This window comes from Solanum tuberosum, unplaced genomic scaffold (genome assembly GCF_000226075.1).
Source record: "Solanum tuberosum cultivar DM 1-3 516 R44 unplaced genomic scaffold, SolTub_3.0 scf00019, whole genome shotgun sequence".
NCBI classification, from domain to species: Eukaryota; Viridiplantae; Streptophyta; class Magnoliopsida; order Solanales; family Solanaceae; genus Solanum; species Solanum tuberosum.
The window spans coordinates 3,056,231-3,069,606 of NW_006238945.1; positions in this window are offsets into that span (position 1 = coordinate 3,056,231).

Sequence of the window (13,376 nt, forward strand, 5' to 3'; positions counted from 1 at the left end):
CTTGTATCCTATGAGATCGAACGAAGTTGCAGGAACAAGTAATAATGTAGTTTCATGACTTTTTATCATATCTGTAACACGTGCTTAATATACTATTATTAGTTCAAACAACTTATATAGTTGTTGAATATTTTATAAATTGTATACCAACAACTTCAAATGTTATTATAAAACATATACAGTTGAAGGGGTCATGTCCTTCAAACAATTGCATTAGTTGTCCCGACAACAATTTAATTGTCCAAGGATATTGAAGAGTTGTCCAACAACTTCACATAGTTGTCTAACAATTCTAATAGTTGTAGAATCAATTTCTATAATTATTGAAAATTAACAAAGTCATTTTATGAATCATATAGTATAAACTGGGTCATTTAATAATAATTGAAGATCGATCAAGTCATTTTGTAAATTAGAAAGTATAACCTAAGTCGTTTAATAATAATTAAAGATAGATCGGTTGTCCCGACAACAATTTAATTGTCCAAGGATATTGAAGAGTTGTCCAACAACTTCACATAGTTGTCTAACAATTCTAATAGTTGTAGAATCAATTTCTATAATTATTGAAAATTAACAAAGTCATTTTATGAATCATATAGTATAAACTGGGTCATTTAATAATAATTGAAGATCGATCAAGTCATTTTGTAAATTAGAAAGTATAAACTAAGTCGTTTAATAATAATTAAAGATCGATCAAGTCATTTTGTGAATTATTAAGTATAAAATAAGTTGTTTAATAATAATTGAAGACCGATCGAGTCATTTGTGAATTATTGAATATAGACTAAGTCGTTTAATAATAATTGAAGATCGATTGAGTCATTTTGTGAATTATAAATTAAGTTGCTTAATAATAATTGAAGATTGACCGAGTCATTTTGTGAATTATTAAGTATAAACTAAGTACTTTAATAATAACCAAAGATAGATCGAGTTATATTGTGAATTATTATGATAAATTAAGTTGTTTAATAAAACTTGAAGATTGATCAGGCTATTTTGTGAACTATTAAGTATAAACTATGTCGTTCAATAAAAAATAAATATTGACAAAGTCATTTTGTAAATTATTAAATTTAAAGAAAGTAATTTAATAATAAATGAAAGTCGATCAAGTTACTGTATTGTAACACTCCAAAAATTTCTAAGTAAAGACTCAACGCATTCTTCATTTGTGTATGAGGTTAAAAGCTATCAGCCGTATCGCTCAAGGCATATTAGTCTTATTCTTACTTCATGCCAAAATATCCTTATTCATGTCAAATAGTTTCAGATAGAGCGTGGCTATATTCAAACTCATATCGCTCGTGACTTATGTGCTCTAGTCTAATTTCAAAACTCTTAGTATGAATCAGTTTCTCCTATGTTAGTAGGCAAGCTCAGAAGTCAAGAGAGGTAGCGATAGTAACTTTTTTCCCTCCCATGCTCAATTTATCCGTCATTCGAGGATGAATGGTCTCAAAGGGGAGATATTGTAACACCTTGAAAATTTCTAAGCTAAGACCCGAAACATTCTTCATTTGTGTATAAGGTTGTATCAGATGATTTTTAAATTGTTTTAGGTTTTAAGGTCAATTCTTTAGTGTGGAGATGTATTTGGATATGACTTAAGGTTACAAGAATCTCCTAACACAAAATTGAGCTGAAAGCTTCCTTACCCAATTAAGTTTTAATATAAGATTCTACTTAGGTCAACTTCAAACAATCGTATCTTTTAAAATATAAATAATTATGTATCCTACTACCTATCAAATTAAAGTTCTATGAGTCCTCTTTCCAACGCCACCAAGTTTTCCTCAATCCAAGTTCTGAGTAAAAATCTATGACTGATTTACTACAGACGCTCTAACCTGGCAGCAGCTCCACGATAGCGTTACAGATTGAATACGGACCTTACTGTCCACTGGAATAAAATTTTGACTTTCAGCTCTTTTTATATATTTTAAGGGTAGTTTTGTCCTAAAAACCTTTAGGGAGTAAAGCTAAATTACCCTAAATGTGTAGAAAATCAGTTTTCATAATCAAACCCTCTCATTCACTCCTAAATTCCTATGCTCAAGAACTTCAAGAAACACTAAGGCTAGGGTTCATCTTTCAAAATTTTCCTTCAAGTTTCTTCAAAAGCAGTGTTCTTCCAGGTATGTAAGGCTACTCATAGTGATGGAGTAAGTTCGTCCTCAAGCCCTACATCTAAAATTAAGTCAGTTAGAGTTAAATCTAGGATTTTTACCCAAGTTTTGATGAACTTTGAATTGACCTTTATTCCTTGTTATTGAATTTTGATTCTTATTATTGAGATTATAGTACTTCATGTATTTTGGTTCTTGAATTGTTGTTCATGCCTTTTTTATCACATGAACTCTATTTAGTTGAGAATTGTTGAAAGTTGTTGCATAATTATTTTCATGCATTGGCTTCTAAATTAAAGTAAATTCAAATATTTTAAGTTATCAGTTGAGAAATTTTTTTAAGGTAATACTATTGGTTCCAAATGCACTATTTTGTACTGAGAAAAGTATTGCTAACTCAAGAAGAGCATAAATAGTTTGAGAAGAAGTTTTAGTCAGTAAAGACCAGTTTTCCCTAAAGAGGGTCTTTTGAGTACTGATTCAACACAGATATTAGTATGAGCAGTATTGCATGTTTTGGAAGTAGTATTTAGCATCGATTCGAATATGAGTATAGATAACTTAACCCCCATAACCTGCGCCACCAACGTAGATAGAATCGTGTTGTTGGTTCAGGAGACTCTTAACCCAACCTCATTGAGGGCTTTTTAGAGTGATCCATAAGTTAAGTTTTGTTTACCTATACTCTGGCAAGGTATATGATGGTTCTGACAACGTGGGCTAGATGTTGTATCATTATGAAGCTCATAAAGATGGTTGTCGGTCAGAGAAACTCCCCAGTAAAGTAAAGTAAAGTATATTTATATATATACATTTTAGTTCAGTATTTACTATTATTGCATTCCTACCGTAAAAGCTTGAATGATTTTCATCATAATTTATACTATATTTCAGTTGAGTTATTCTCAGCCTTTCAGTTCAGTTATTTATTTTATTCAGCCTTATTACATACTCGTACATTCAATGTACTGATGTCATTCGACCTGCATTATTTTCATGGTGCAGATTCAGGTACTTAGGATCATCAACATGAGTTTCATTTAGATCACATCATCCGTTTGTTAGCTTTTGGTGAGGCCTCCTTGCTTTAGAAGGATTCTAGTTTTATGATTTATTAGTAATATCTCTTTGAGGTGTCGTGGGTTTTGTTCTCATAACTATCTTTATACAATAGAGTCTTTATAGATAGACTGTCCTTGCCAGTCTTGTAGTATTCAGTTTCATATGTTTTATTTAAACTAAATAAATCAACTCTTACATTGATTCTTAAATCATAAGACCCAGACACATTCAAGTGGGTCTTAAATTTATGCTTATCATTGAAAATAATTTTTGACATAAATTAGGGAGGATTCAATACCTTTTGAATTACCATCACCACCAATATCATCAGTCACAATTCTATCTTATTCTTCTACCTTTTTATCTGATTTCTCACTTTCATTATCGTCACTTTTTTCCTCTCCACTCGATTCATCTCCATCACTCTCACCATCTTTTTTCTCTTCAGTTGATTTTTCCTGTTATTCTCATAACATTTTTCTTTCCTTGATATCTCACAACTACTTTTTTTTTTCATTTCACTAGATTGTTCGCTACTACTTTCATCACTTTTCTTTCTTCAGATGATTGTCCATTGATACTTTGAAGTGTTATGATACCTCTTTTTCTAGCAGCAATTAAGCTCTCAACATTTTTTCTAGCGTCTGGACTGGCTGATGATGTTCTAGTTCTCTTCCTCTTATGTTGAAGCATTATATCTACACTAAAATAGTTAAAATTAACTGAAAAAGATCAACAAAAAACAGTTGTAGTACATTATAGACTAAAAATTATATTATTTATCCTAACAACTAATCAGTTGATCAACATTTGAACACAATTGTCAAATAACTACAGTTGTTGTTGTGACAACTTCTGTAATCGTCTTACAATTACAGACAGTTGTTAGACAATTTTTGTATCTGACAAACATGTTTGTTATTTCCACAAACAACTTCAGTAGTTGTCCGGAAAACTATGAAAGTCATTGGTAGAAACAACTAAATTGGGTTCACTAAATCCAGTTGAAGAATGGACACAAAACAATTTTTATACTTACCAATAATACTTTTTTGAGGTAATTTCAAGCTCAAACGAAATGAATGCAACAATGTAAATATATATATATATATATATATATCTTAGGCCTGCCTACGTTGCTCCCTTAGAATTTAGGAATTTACTTTTATATTTTCCTTCGTACTTTTAGGTTTTCTACCCCTATTTTATTTTTACCTTTAAACTCACTTCTTCAACTCTTGTGTCCCTTCAGATTGTTATATCCCTTCAATTGTGTCTTTTTAGGAATTACCTATAAAAGCTAGACAAATCATACATGTTGTATCTTCTTTCAATTCCTTGGAAGTCTACTTTGGATCTTCACCAAGAAAATAATGAAAAGAAACCATAATTTCCTTGTAGGTTTTTCCTCCATTCAACATGTCAAAATAAAAACTATTTCAACTACTCAATTCTTAAATAATTGATTACAACCATGATAATATTTTGGTTCATACCTACTTCTTTTTGTGGGATTTTCCCTTCTGTCATCACTTTGTCCGACAACTTACATTAGTATTTTATTTAATGATTTGTAAAATTTATCTTTTATGAATTTGTGTTGAATTACTTTTGTGTTTTTTATTATAAAAACTATTTAAGCATTTTTTATTGAATCAGAATTGAGGAAGAGACAACAAAAAGAGAATAAATTTCACCGCAACTTGATAAGGTACTTGTACCTATTAATATATTTTATTGGGAGTTGAAATGTTGTTGTATTAATCATATTTCAAAAATGTTGTAAGTGTGGCCGATATGGAAAAGTCATGATACTTCAGAAAAGTCACAACTCTTTGAAAAAGTCACAACGCATCGGAAAAGTCACAATCCTTCGGTGCAAAGGTGTTTTATTTTAATATATTTTATATTTTATAATATAAAATAAATATAGTATGAAATATTTTGTAGGAGTTGGGCTAAGACTTTTGGTATTAGTACTTATCAGCTTCTTTGAGATAATTAATAAATCGGACCAATGGTCCATAAAGTTGCATAAAAAATATAGTATGAAATATAGAATATGTACTAAATTGGTGTTAAGAAGAAAAAGAATAGAAAACTTCGAAAACTTATTGTTTAAAAAATGTAAGAGAACCCCTCTATTTATAACCAACAAAGGGTAGTATATGAACAAGTATTTATTGTGTTTTATCAGAAAAGTCACAATCCTTCGGATAAGTCACAACGCTTTGAAAATGTCACAATCCTCCGTAAAAGTCACAACTCTTAGGAAAAGTAACAACCCTTTGAAAAAAGTCATAACTCTTTAGAAAAGTCACAATCCTTCAATGTAAAAAGGTGTATCTTTTAATAGAATTTATTTTATACTATAATCTAAATAAATATATATAGAATATGTACTAAATTGGTTGTCTTAAGAAGTAAAAGAAGAAGAAGAAGAAGAAGAAGAAGAAGAAGAAGAAGAAGAAGAAGAAGAAGAAGAAGAAGAAGAAGAAGAAGAAGAAGAAGAAGAAGAAGAAGAAGAAGAAGAAGAAGAAGAAGAAGAAGAAGAAGAAGAAGAAGAAGAAGAAGAAGAAGAAGAAGAACAGAAAACTTAAAACATTCTTAGTTGAAAAATGTGAGGGAACTCATGTATTTATCGCCAACAAAGGTAGTACGAACATGTGCTTATTGTGCCTTATCAAAAAAGTCAAAACCCTTCATAAATGTCACAACTCATCCAAAAAGTCACAACTCTCTGGAATAGTCACAGCCCTTTGAAAAGATCACAACTCATCGAAGAAGTCACAATTTTTGGGAAAAGTCACAACATTTTGAAAAAATCACAACTCTATCTGAAAAAGTCCCAACCCTTCAATGTGAAAAGGTGTTTTTTTTAAAAAATATCTTTGATATATAAATATTTAAATAAATGTAATATAATATAAAAGATATACTAAATTGGATGTTTTAAGTTTGAGGTATTATCATAATTTAACATTTAAGTTAGGGAGTTCATGCTTTTAAGCTTATATAGATAGATATAGATATAGATATAGATAGACATATAGAAATAGATCATAGATAGATATAGATAGATAGATATATTATCATATATTTTTCACATACTGTTTCTTAACCTTTCACATTCTTTATTCTGAAAAGTTTAAATGTTTCAATTACTACTTTTCTGTTCTTTCTTAATAGTTAATACAAGAAAAATTTGGGAAATCTCTGTTATTAAGACTATTGCTACTTGTAACCTTTCTTGATTCTCCTAATTACTTGTAATTGATTTTATTTCCTTTATTTTTTTTCCCAGCAAGTGCCTTTCAGAATAACAAAAATGTGACTTGGTTTGTTCATAATTCTCTTCTTTTTTTTTAAATAAAAAATAATGCATTTAAAAAAATCATTTTTTTAAAATCTGATTTATTTTTTAAAAAAAAAACTTAATGAGATTTTTTTATGATTTACTAGCTCTAGAATAATCAAGGAACATGTAACACCCTGAATATTTCTAAGCTAAGGCCCAAATCATTTTTTATTTACATGTCAGGTTGTATCGGGTGATTTTTAAATTGCTCATATGTGTAATGGTCAATTATTTAGTGCGAGAATGGTTTTGGGTATGAATTAAGGTCACAAGAACGCCATAGCACAAAGTTAAGTTGAAATCTTCCTTACCGATTAAGTTTTGACGTAAGATTCTACTTATGTGATATGTCAACTTCAAACGATCATATCTATTAGCACAAAATGAATTAGGTGATCCATGAACTATTATATTGAATCTTTCCAACACCACAAAGTTTGCCTTATTTCGACTTTGGAGTAAAAAGTTATGCTCGTTTTATCAGAAACTATCACATTAGAGTTTCCTGAAGTTAATTCCTACGAATTGCTTCTATAGGCCATATAAATTTCTACGACCCGTACTATCTAGTCGTAGGATAAGTTTAGAGAGTCAAATTTTGGGGTCTAATTCCTACGGATCCATTCTATGGACCGTAGGAACTTCTACGGCCCATAGTTTGGACTTGTAGAATGAACTTTTGAGCCCAAAAAATTAGTACAAATTCTGCATACGGTCCGTAGAAACTTCTACGGGTCATAGATTGGACCCATAAAATGAAATTTTGAGCCTTAAAATTCAATATAAATTCCACAGGTGGGATCTACGGTTCGTAGATCAAACCACAAACTGTAGATGGCCCGGTGGAAGATTTACGACAACTTTTTAAGAGGGGTAGTTCAATATTTTCCCACTCCTTCTAAGCCAAAACCCCAAAGTTTTTACACCTTAATAAGGTTCTAAACAATATTAATCGACCCTATTACTCTCATTAACGCTTCCAAGTGTTAGAGCAAGGATCCAAGAGGAGAAAGCCAGGGTTTTCAAGCGTTCTTCCAGTTTCACCAAACTTTGTTCTTTCAAGTATGTAAGGCTATTCATAGTGTTGGACTAGTTCTTCCTCACGCCCTACATCTAAATTCAGTTAGTAGTAAGTTGAATCTAGGATTCTATCCTCAGTTTTATGAAATTCTAACCTTATGAAATTTTAATACTTTATGCATTGAACTCCTTGAATTATTGTCCATGCTTGTCGTTCCACATGAACCCTATATATTGAATCTTGCTAAAAGTATTTCGAATTAGTAAGTTCCTTACATTGATTTTGAAAATTAAAGAGAATTTAATAGAAAAGTTTTAAGCATGGTTTTCAACAGGAATTTAAGGGGACTTGAGTGGTTGAAAGTGTCACTTTTTGTAGGATTCTCCCATCGGCTTTATGAAATTTCAATACTTTATGCATTGAACACATTGAATTATTGTTCATGCTTGTCATTCCACGTGAACCCTATATATTAAATCTTGCTAAAAGTATTTTGAATTAGTAAGTTCCTTAAATTGATTTTGAAAACTAAAGAGAGTTTAAGAAAAAGTTTTAAGCATGGTTTTCAAAAGGAATTTAAGGGGACTTGAATGGTTTCGAAAGTGTCACTTTTACCTTGAAAAGAGAACACTATTTTCATAAAAGTACAAAGAATTTTCAGAGTAATTCACAAGTACTTAGTACAATATATATATATTTGGGAGTATTATTGAGCACTGATATGGGGTAAGAGTTCAGACAACTTAAATCTCATAAACTACATAGCCATCGTAGGATAGGGTCGTATCGACATTCGGACGACTCCTCATTGCCTCAAGAATTCCACTTTTATGGATCCATCCGTTTAGTTGTGTTCTATACTCCGGCAAGGTATAGGACGGCTCTGACAACATGGGTAATACGTTGTATCATCACAAGACCCATAGTGATGTTTGTTGGTTAGAGAAACTTTCTAGTAAAGTAAAGAGTATGTGTGTGTATATATATATTTCAGTTCGGTTCAGTATTTTCTATTATTGCATTTTATTTGTGAAGCTTAAATAATTTTATCGTATGCTTATGCTTTACTTCAGTTGAGTTATATTTTAGCCTTTCAGTTTAATTATTATTTCACTCATCCATATTATATACTCGTACATTCAAAGTACTAATGGCGGGCTAACATCAACTGCAATAAATACCAATTTTGATTTGTCGTGTGCCCCAAATATTTTATTTGGCATTGTATCTAGAAATTTTTAGGGTTCTGCATGAGGTACCTTTTAAAATAACAACGGATTCGATCGTTGCAGAAGTCTATGCAAAAGATTATAAATTACAGTATTATTTATTTGTCTTCACAAGTTATATTGTTTCAGGGCGTTTGATAAGTTCTCATTCAACTTTCTAGAAAAAGTAGATACTTGATGCCTCAAACATGAAACAAGAGATTTGTAAAATTAAACAAACAAAATATTGAGTTGTCTATCTAGAAATGAAACTTCATTGCCCAAATAATTAGTCAACTATTGAAAAATATATACAAAAGTCATGTTCTCCTTTTTTGTAACGAAAATAATCACTTTTCTATATACCCATATTAGATAAAGGCCCATGACAACCTCTTATTCAAATATGTTTTGGAGTGAAAATCTCATAACAAGGTGGTGATAGTTATGGAAGCAACAGGAATGGGAAAATCTAAACTTTCCATAGATCTAGTAATTCCTTTCCAGTAGAATTTGTGAATAGGGACAAAATAGAAGTGTAAAAAAAGACTTGATATATAGTCACAAATTTGCTGAAAATGAAGCTGCTAGATTTATGGAAAGGCTAGATCTACCCCTCTTGTTGGACCCATAACAATCACCGTCTTATCTTTTATAAAAAAAATAACTATATATAGTTATATTTCTAAGAAACTAACAATTAAGAGACTAATATTATTTGCAAGAAAAGAATGATTCAATATTCATTGTGTAAAAATGTTAGCAAATTTATTTCATAATTCTTTTTTGTAGAAGCAATGTTGTTTTACGATGCATGTATCTCTCTGTATATTGTAAACAAAAATTTTACAATATATAGAGAAATACATGCATCATAAAACAATATTACTTCTACAAAAAAGAATGAAATAAATTTGATAGCTTTTTTACACAATGAATATTGAATCACTCTTTTCTTGTAAATAATACTAGTCTCTTAATGGTTAGTTTCTTAGAAATATAACTACATATAGTTTTTCATAAAAAGATAAGGCGGGTGATTGTTATGGGTCCAAAAGGACGGGTAGATCTAGCCTTTTCATAAATCTAGCAGCTTCATTTTTAGCGGATTTGTGACTATATAGCAAGTCTTTTTTTACACTTCTATTTTGTCCCTATTCACAAGTTCTACTGGAAATGAATGACTAGATCTATGGATTATTTAAATTTTTCCGTTCCTTATGCTCCATAATTATGACCACCTTGTTATGGGATTTTCACTCCATAGTGTATTTGAATAAGAGGTTGTCATGGGCCTTTATCTAATATGGGTATATAGAAAAGTGATTATTTTCGTTACAAAAAAAAGGAGAAGATGACTTTTGTATATATTTTTCAATAGTTAACTGATTATTTGGGCAATGATGTTTCATTTCTAGATAGACAACTCAATATTTTGTTTGTTTAATTTTACAAATCTTTTGTGTCATGTTTGAGGCATCAAGTATGTACATTTTCTAGAAAATTGAATGAGAACTTATCAAACGCCCTGAAATAATATTACTTGTGAAGACAAATAAATAACACTGTAATTTATAATCTTTTGCATAGACTTCTGCCATGACCGAATCCATTGTTATTTTAAAAGGTACCTCATGCAGAACTCTAAAAATTTATATATACGATACCAAATAAAATATTTGGAGCACACGACGAATCAAAATTGGAATTTATTGCGGTTGATGTCAGCCCACCATAGCAGGATGCCTTCCTCTATGGCGGCACCGCTATAGTACCTGCCCTGACGCTATAATGGGCTGATGAAAATCAGACCCTAGTTAATTAATAATTAAATAAAGAGAAAAAAGAAAGAGACCCCACTTGTCCCTTTTATTTAATTGGAGACTTGTGAGATATTTTCAGTTCATTTTCTGTCTTAAACTTGTAAAAGCCTTGGGATTCTTTTTATTAAGATTAAAAAGTCAAATTTCTTTAGTTGTTTTTAAAGCAAAACACATATTATTTTTAGGGAAAAGGCTCAAATATGCCATCAAACTTTCAGAAAAGGCTCATTTATGCCATCCGTTAAAAGTTTGGCTCATCTATGCCATTACCGTTTAAGAAAAGGCTCATTCATGCCATTATTTTTTAACGGTGATTTTACAAAACCATTTTTTACACGTGGCCAATTATAATTCGGCCACGTCATTATTTTTTTCAGAATTTTGATCAAAATTCTGAAAAAAATAATGACGTGGCCGAATTGTAATTGGCCACGTGTAAAAAATGGTTTTGTAAAATCACCGTTAAAAAATAATGGCATGAATGAGCCTTTTCTTAAATGATAATGGCATAGATGAGACAAACTTTTAACGAATGACATAAATGAGCCTTTTCTGAAAGTTTGATGGCATATTTGAGTCTTTTTCCTTATTTTTAATAAAAGTGATAAGTTAATAGTCTAAAAAATCACAAATGATAAACTGCACTAACATAACATAGGAAATAAAAGAGCACTAACATAATATAGCGCTACACAATCATTTATAAGTTTATCTCCAAGATCTTAACTCAAAATATGAAAATTGTGCTTGACTTTTATTATTGTAAGCTCATCACAATCTGCATTTATTGAGGATAGAAATATATTAGATAATATGATCATTGCTTAAGAGACAGTGAAAGGCTATTCAAAGAAGGATATTTCTCCAAAGTGTACTATTAAATTTTACATTAGAAAGGCCCTTCCTAAAAATGGTATTACTATAGCTTTCATGCTCAAATAGTAAATCTTGTTATGAAGTGTGTGACTACTATGTTGTACACTATATTGATCAATGGAGATTTAACACCTATGTTTCAAACTAATATTTGTACTAATACCTATGAGTTCCTCTATCCACCAGGAAATTATCAGTACATCAATGCCTACTCATGATTGAGAGGATGATAGCGAGGGTGAAACCTTGAACTTCAACTCATAAAGAGTGTCCTCTTTGAGATGCAAACCTATTGGGCACAAATCTTTCTATTGCTAAAGAAGATTGTAACAATGGTGAAAGCTGTGTGTCAAACCTTCCTGTGGATTGGTAGCAATAATTGTTCAAGGAAAGAACTGGTAGCTTGGGATAAAATTTGTATAGCAGGTGGGCCAAGTGTTATTGATAGGCACGTGCGTATGGAACAAAGCAGCTCTATCCAAACTGTTATGGGAACTAGAACAGAAGCTTTAGACAGTGTGGGTGCATACTTTCTACATCAAGGACAAGGACTTATCTATTATGACCACACCAAAGCAGGCTTGCTGAACAATAAGGACGTTATCTGATGCAAGAACCTCGTATAACAATATTTCTGGGCTATTCATGTCTCTAACATCAAGAATAACTATGTGACGCTCAGGCCTCGGTACCCTCAGGTTGAGTGGAAACACTTGGTTCAGATCAAAGGTATGTTACCAAGACATTACTTCATACTATGTATGACATTACAGAAAAAACTCTCTACTCTGGATAGAATCTTGAAATGGCGTATAACTGTGGATACATATTGTGTCCTATGCCACTTTAATCAAGAGGAGACTTCTGATCACCTATTTTATACATGTTCTTATTCGTCATATGTATGGACAACAGTACTGAACTGGTTGGGTTATAACAGACAACTAGGTAACTGGACTTTGAAGTCAAATAGATGATAAGCAGGGTCAAAAATAGCAGATCAAGAGCAAGAATAGTGGAATTCTGTTTTGTAGTTACCATTTACAACATCTGGACTGAAAGGAACAATAGCAGATTCAATGCCACAAGGGGATGCACTACACAAAGATTGAATGATATTTCCATATAAGTCCACATTGAGGGACGAAGACATCACAACTGGAGGTCTCATCTAGATAAACTCATAAACTATCCTAGTTAAATATAATTTTATAGTTGGTAGTTCATTGTTTTGAGTTAGCTACTTGTATAGCAATTGCGTCTGAGAGCTAGCTCTAAGTCCAAGAAATGAGAGGTAACTTGATATTATTTTTAAAATTTGGTAATTGAGAAGACATTATAATTTTTTTGGGTCTTTTGGATGGACATGAAGAACTCTTTAAAAGTCAATTGTTTAACACCTAAGACCACTTAACTAGAATTTTGTAAAGGCAACTGACTCAAAATTATGACCTGAAATGGAAATTCATAACCTTAGTTTCACATTATCATTGTTAAACACAATCATTTAAAGTTATTAAGCATACTAAAACAAACTCTTTAAAATTTTACTTTGCGCATCTGTTTGCAACAAATTTAAAATATATGGGAAAACAATCAACCATAAATAAAATATGAAGAAACAAGAATATTTTATTGATAAAACAATATGGATACGATTCTGCTCCTCCCTGATTCTTCTCTCTCTTGAGATATCTCAAGTGATTCGAGGTCGGTTAGTAGCGTATTTCTTGAACTAGGATGATTTGGACTTGATCTCCATCATTCGAGGGACATTAGTGACTATTTCTCGAACTAGGATGATTTAGACTTGATCTCCATGAAAATTTTTGTGGATCGTCTTGAAGTATTTGATTACTAAGAAGACTTTGTTTATCTTGATCTCTTTATGAA